We start from the raw sequence: 7,187 nt of genomic DNA on the forward strand, positions 1-7,187 counted from the left end.
CAGTCCTGATATGACCATTGTCAGAGCTTGGTTTGCGTTGCTGACAGTAAGTCGGGCCAGGACTGCCCTGTCACTGATTCTGTTCATTTTATGAACAGAATTTCTAGGGGTCTTCTGCTTTTCACATACAATGTGGTTCTGTTGACTTCATCAAGTGGTGGCCTTCAGCTCACAGTGGAGCAGTTTGTAGCCGAGTGTGAAATGACAGAAATGGGAACCAGCATCTCCAGGTTTAAGGCCATGGTCCTCAGCCGGGTAAGGGTGCCTACCTACTCCGGCTCAGAGATGAGTTACTGTCCCAAATGGAGGAGTTTCAGAAGTCTCGGGGTGTTGTTCACAAGCTAGGGGAGAGGGGAGCATGAGATTGACAGATGGACTGGATCTGCAGTGATGCGGATGCTGTACTGGCCCATCACGGTGAAAAGAGAGCTGAGTGTAAAAGCAAAGCTCTTGCTTCACCTGTAAGTCTATGTCCCTCCCCTCACCTATAGTCACGAGCTTTGGGAAGGTACCAAAAGAACAAGATAATGGATACTAGCGGTGGAAATGAGCCGTCTCCAAAGGCTAGCTGCCTCTTGCTTAGAAATGGGGTGAGGAGCTTGGGGATTTGGGAAGGGCTCAGAGTAGAGCCACTGCTCCTCCACATCTAACAGAGCCAGTTAAGGTGGTTCGGGCAACTGACAAGGATGCCTCCTGCCAGCATGTTCCACCAGGAGGAGGCCCCATGGCAGACCTAGGACAGGAGAGGTTATATCTCTTGGCTGGTCTGCATAAGCTAGAGGAGGTGGCTGCAGAGAAGGAGGTCTGGGCTTCTCTGCCTTGGCTGTTGGCCCCATGACTCAGTCCCAGAGAAGTGGAAGAAAATAGATGGATGGAAAACTATGATTGTGTTGTAAATTTTAATTTTTGCTGGATCTAACTGTGAATAACATATGTGGTATTATCATATTTTTCCCCTGCCATTGAAAGAACACCTTGGATGGTTCAGTGGAGTACAGCTGGTTTATTCTCCTGGCTTCTGTATTTCTTCAAGCAGCTGACTAAGGCAGTTTCTAAGGCCTCAGGTATGGGCAGCTTGTTATACTTCTCTAGGTATCCCTTTCTTTAACACACCTTTTTATGCAGCTCTGATAGTTGGCTAACTTTCCTCCATTGCCTTGATCTCGGTTTCTAGTATCCTCCAACGAAGCTGGCACTGCTCCTTGTGACTGTTCATCTTGCAGCCAAGCATCTCAGTGGTTGTAGATGAGCTGGTTGATTTCAGTAATGTAGGAGGACAGGAAAAAACAGAAAAACAGTGATAACTATGAATACCAAATACGAATGAACATGCAACCTGAGCAAAGGTAATATTCCAATAGAGAATATCAAACAAAAGGTGAGAGTCAAAAACAGAAAACGCTGGGTCCAAAATCCAGGATCATGACAGAGATGGGTCATAGGATATCAGCTTCCCAGAAACTTTCCACCTAAAATGACTCAGTCTTTTAAAAGTACTTCAGTCAGAAATATACATATCAAATATTAATTATATTTTGGGGATTAAAAAATAAAAATAGAATTAATTTTCAGTTGCAATGTTTTCACAGCAGTGTTTGGGAAGGTGGCATTTTTCCTTAGGGTAAAATGCACTAGGTTTTAAGGATCTCCTAATTTCTTGTTGGATTACATTACAAATAATCATTATCCAGCTTGGATATTACAGTCCCACACAGTCAGTCACACTGTTTATGGTCATATACTGATTCATTATACAATATTCTTTACTTTTTACTTCTTCAGAATCACTCATGTATCTATCCCCCCTTCTCTTCTTCTTGTAGTTTCATTGGTGAGTCTTCTGGTTCACAGCATTTGGTGGAATAATATTTCAGACTCCAAGTGTAGCATGCCTGGGGACATGGTGATGATCTGCTCTGGTTCAGATTCAGCTGGCTCCAGGTAGGGAAATAGAAGAGTTAACAATGGCTGATTCAAATTCTGAAGTTAGGTCTGGATTCTGTAGTGGAAAATTACTGTTTCAACAATTGTAATCTTTATATATTACTGGAATATGATAACAACTTTCTTGTATTCATTGTGTGCAAAGATGAACAGCTCCAATATCCAAGGTCTTGAGGCACTTCGTTTTTATCAGCAGGTGTCTACATGACTGTAGGAAAAATACAACTTTGCAGATGTGGAGAAACAGAGAGAAAACAAAGAAAAAAATGCATCCGCACCCAAATGCGATATTGTGAGTTGATATTTTTCTATCCTGTACCAATGCTGTTATGACCTTTTTGCTCAGTCCATCTGAAAAAGACAGTGTGGTTACAATGCTCAGACTATTTTTCCATGACAAATTCCCCATTGTAGAAGGGGCTTGTTGTGTTTATTTCCCTCCATCTGTGGTTTTTTTAGTGTTGCGATTTGTGGTTTGTCTTTTTTTAGCTGGAGCATGTTGAGGCCTTTTCTACCCGACAGAGGCCTGTGACTTTTTGTGTTCTCTGCCCCTGTGAGGCCTGAATCTGGTGTCATGAGGCTCATCCCTCCAGAATCTTGCATCAATGTCTGTTTCTTTAGTCTAGACAAGGTCTGTGCTGATTTAATTCCTCATTATTTGTACTGTGAAGTTTGTTAGTATAAAGATGAAATTTGGTCAACATATCTATTCCAACTAATGTCCACTATCCTTGAGCTAACCTAAGAGTGACTCATTATCATTGATTCAGGCCATACCAGTCAATCATCCATGTCATTTACTAAATGTCACAAACAAGGAAGCAAAATACTCATAAAATCTATCTAAAAATTACAGAATTATGGTGACAGCATTTGTTCCTTTCACCCTTGATTATTTTTACTAACATATGATCATCATAATCTATCATCAGTTATAAGGCATTAATATTAGGAAAAAGCATAATAAATATAAAATAAATGTAATCAAAAACAAAATGGAAAGACAGTAATGTTATTTAATGAAATTCGCACTACCTGGCAGCTTATGTAAATACACTTCAGCAGCACATAATTCTGAATAAACTGAAGCTCATGCACAAAAACTGATGGAGTGCTCATTTAGTTAAAGTGTTCCTTATTGAGCTGAAATATAAAAGTTCAAGAAAAACTAAAACTATATAGTTTTAGAACACAAAGAGTATAGTGTTTTAAAAAACAAATTTCATTATGTTTACTGTGTTGTACACTAATTTTTAGTTGTTTTAAAGAACTGATTAAACACTAAAAACAGGGTAACAATTTAGCTCAGTGGATGACGAGGTGACCACATGTCACGTGGCCGGAAAGGCTGGGAGTCCGACCTGCAGCCTTTTGCTGTGTGCTGTCCCCCATTCTCTACCTCCACTTTCATGTCTATCTTTACTATCACTATCTAATTAAGGCAAAATGCCAAAGAAAAATAATATTAATAAAAATAAACAATAAAAACTAAAAAACAAAAATATTTCACAGATGTCAAGAGAATGTCCGGCTATCTGTTCATGACCTCAAGCTAAAGAGCACTCGGGTTCTGAAGCAGGACAATGATCCGAAACACACCAAGTCCACCTCTGAATGGCTTAAGAAAAGCAAAATGAAGACTTTGGAGTGGCCGAGTCAAAGTTCCTCCACCGCACTGTAAAAGAGTCTTTGGCGGGGTATGGTTTGTTGCTCAGCTGCAGGGGAGGGTTCAGAGGCCAGTGCCAGGGGAGGCTGTGGACACAGCTGATTCCTGTCGCACTAATTATGTTTACCCCCTTTTTCAGTAGCTGCTTGAGCAAGAGGAACGGACTGTGAGCTGAGCAGAGTGAGCTGATTAGACTGAGCAGAGTTAGAGCCGGAGAGGAACAAAGCAAGCGGTTCTAGCCTATATGTGGAAATAAAAAGCACTGAACACAACACAGTGTATGGGTGTGAAGTGCCAGGGGACAAGTCGAATCACTTATAGTTATTGCAAATGCTTGATTGCAGTTGTGTTGATGTATGATCAATTATCCAGGTAAGGAAATTCCAAAAAGTTAATTCTGCTCATCTGGATGTAGCGTTTTCATTGTAAGAAACATTTTGTCAAGAAAACCAAAATGATGACTTTGGAGCTGCCTATTCAAAGTCCTGCCTTGAATCCCACTGAGATGTTGTGGCGTGACCTTAAAAAGGTGGTTCATGCTTGAAAACCTTCCAACGTGGCTGGATTACAACAATTCTGCAAAGATGAGTGGACCAAAAGTCCTCCACAGCTGAGTAAAAGACTCTTTGCCAGTTATTTCAAAAGCTTGATTGCAGTTGTTGCTGTTAAAGGTGGCCCAACCAGTTATTAGGTCTAGGGGTCAATAACTTTTTCACATAGCCCCATGTAGATTTGGATTGTTCCCCCCTTAATAATAAACACCTGCATTTTGTGTTTACTTGTGTTATCTCTTTCTGTTATTTAAATTTGTTTGATGATCTGAAACATTTAAGTGTGACAAACATACAAAAAATAAATAAATAAAAACGAAATCAGAAAAGGGGCAAACACTTTTTCACACCACTAAAATTGCTGAGAAATCATATAATAATGTTGTGTTTAATGTGGCATGTGTGTTTAATAAATATTTTAAACATTAACTGCTTATAGTTCTATTATCTGTGTAACTCGGCAGCCTATCGATTTCACTATGGGTCTTACTTATGATAAACTTATGTGTAACTCACTTTGAGGTCCTTCTGTCTTTGAACCTGCGAACTAATTTACGGTCATTTGGTTTCATGGCAAGTTAATGGACCAAAAATGATCTCACATCACAGCAATTAGGAAAGAGGAGGAGTTCAGAACATCTTTTTGTCCTTTTGTAAGTCATGAAAATAAAAAGCTTTTTAGCTTTTTCGGTCTGCAAGAAAAGTTTAAAAAGCAGCACTGCAGCTGAAACTGCAGGATATTAGATCACTGAGCTAATGAAAGCTTAAAACAATTAAGCCGCAGATGCAACCAGGACTGTCTCATGGATCAATCTCAATAAAAATAGCAAATCAAAAAAAAATTATGTCCAGCTGAGAGTGTAAAGAATAAATTTTGGAACCTTAATGCATAATTAAAACTATCAGTAGAAGTGGACAGTATTTCATTACTAGAGCATAAAATCAAACCAACCCATTTCTCTCCTCTCTGCCTTCCCAGGGTCCGGAAGCGGCTGGCACTGTTCCTGAGGCAGGGAGAGTGGCATGGACGCCGGGGCAGGAGGGCTGGAAGTCCATGATTTGTAAGTTCTTTCACGGGTAAAAATGCAGTTGGGATCACTGGCTAGATCCTCTGTTGTTGCAGGGCTGGAGGTGCCCCAGGCCTCCACGAGATTTTATCCCTTTGAGTTGCTGTTCAGCAGGAAGCCGCAAGGGGTGCTCAACCTTATTAAAGAAAACTGGGAAGAAGGTCCAAGCCCCGTGAAATTCAGTACGTCCTGGTCCTGAGAGCAAAGCTGTACTGGGAAGGTTATCACGAGAGAATTTGCTCAAGGGGGGTGTAGGTTCAGCCGGATGTAGCCCCGGCTTCAGTCGGGCAGTGGGGGTGTGTGGCAGGGGTCTGGTCTCTGGCTCCGCTGCGGTGGAGGGGTGGGGCTGTGGGCTCAAGGGGCAGTGCCAGCTTCTCGTCTTGTGGTGACGCTGAGGACCAGAGAGGAGGTGTGTGCGTGCAGAGGCAGAGCAGTCAAGCTAACATCCAGGAAGCTCTGTGGCTGAGCTGCCGCAAAGAAAGTATTTGAGTGTGTTTGACAGCCTGTAAAATAAACAGTTCAACTGGAATCGGATGCTGCGTGGGCCTGTGGTGTTCACAATTTCTTTGTTAGATCCCGCAAGTTGGCCTCTAGTGCTGTACGACACATCCCCATTGAGCTCCTGATGAAGGTTCTTGGGGTCCTGTTGATCTAGGCCAGTGGTTCCCAAACTTTTTTTGCTAGGCCCCCCTTTGTTTTACAAGAAAAATGTTCAACCCCCCCCCACGCGCGCACGCACAAACACATCCTCCAACCACACACACATATTTTGCTCCATTGCGGTTTATTTCACACCTCAAACATTTAGTAAACAATTAAGCAAATACAAGTAATCTGCAATAAATAAATAAAGGTAGCAAAAAAATAAACTACTAACTCTTTTATGCTACGTCCGCACCTACACAGCTGTTTCTATGTGTTTGGGCCTTTCGTCCACACGTAAACGGCGTTTCGAATCACCGAGAACTGAGATCTTTTAAAAATAATTTTTTGCCTTTACGTGTGGACGAGGAATACAGACTTCGTCACGCAACGTCAAAGGTATGTGCCTTTTTTCATGTCATGCTGTGCACCACGTTATTGTTTACATGAGATGAATTGCAGAATGGCAGATAGAGACAAAATACTGTTACTGTTAAACTTACCATCTTCAGGTTTTACACACTTACATACACACACGCAGTTACTGTCCCTCCATTTACATCTACAAAGACAGAGGCGTCACGGTGTAATTATTTTACGTGTAGTTGTTTTTTTCCTGTGTAATAATATTCAACATTACTGTCAATACAGTTTTCAAAAATGCCTCTCTGTGCAAAATGGGTTTAAAAACATAAACAACTGTGGGATACTGTTTGTCCGTGATTTGAACCGAGGGAACAAATCGTGGCAGGATCAGCCTGATATTATTTGTATCCCACTGTAATTTTACTGTATAAAGAGCTAACATCTCCAAAATGTCAGGAGTAGTTAGTCATTACAACAAGTGTTTGTGAACTAAAAATCAAGAATGTGGGATACTATTTGTCTGTGATTTGAAGAGCCCAACATGTGCTCCCCACGAAGGGAAAACCAATTATGCAGGGGAGACCTACCTTGGCACCAAACCAAAGGGAAGATTTGCTTCACCATATTTTCTCGTCTTTGGCTCAGAATGAAGTTGGTTTGGAAACATATTCAGCGATGCTTCATCTCCTGCTTTGCGTTTGTGTGGGTGCCCCGTGCTAGCAGTGTCCAATCATTTTTTTCCCCTTTTCATACCGCGACCCCCCTGCAATGGCCCTGCCTTTGCTTGACAGTTTCCAAGGCTGCAGTTATGGACAGCTTGCTGTACTTCTTAGGCACCTTCTTCATTACACCTTTCTGCAGCTCTGAGAGTTGGCTAACCCTCCCTCTGTGCTACCTTGATCTTGGCTTCTAGCCTCCTTCTACATGGAGGGTACTGCTCCTTGGGTGATA

The 7,187-nt window shown here is 41.7% G+C and overlaps 1 long non-coding RNA gene across 1 annotated transcript in view; it reads right to left on the bottom strand.

Annotated features, from left to right (window-relative positions):
* The window catches only part of LOC120738390, a 28,223-nt gene extending 22,318 nt beyond the window's left edge, over positions 1-5,905 (bottom strand). The window contains exons 1-2 of the long non-coding RNA XR_005696964.1: positions 5,114-5,905; positions 975-1,250 (exon numbers count right to left, since the gene is read on the bottom strand). This is a non-coding gene — a long non-coding RNA (uncharacterized LOC120738390). The remainder of the gene's footprint in view (positions 1-974; positions 1,251-5,113) is intronic.
* Between the last annotated feature and the right edge of the window lie 1,282 nt (positions 5,906-7,187).

Source organism: Simochromis diagramma, unplaced genomic scaffold, assembly GCF_900408965.1.
Source record: "Simochromis diagramma unplaced genomic scaffold, fSimDia1.1 OVJJ01000337.1, whole genome shotgun sequence".
Lineage (NCBI taxonomy): Eukaryota > Metazoa > Chordata > Actinopteri > Cichliformes > Cichlidae > Simochromis > Simochromis diagramma.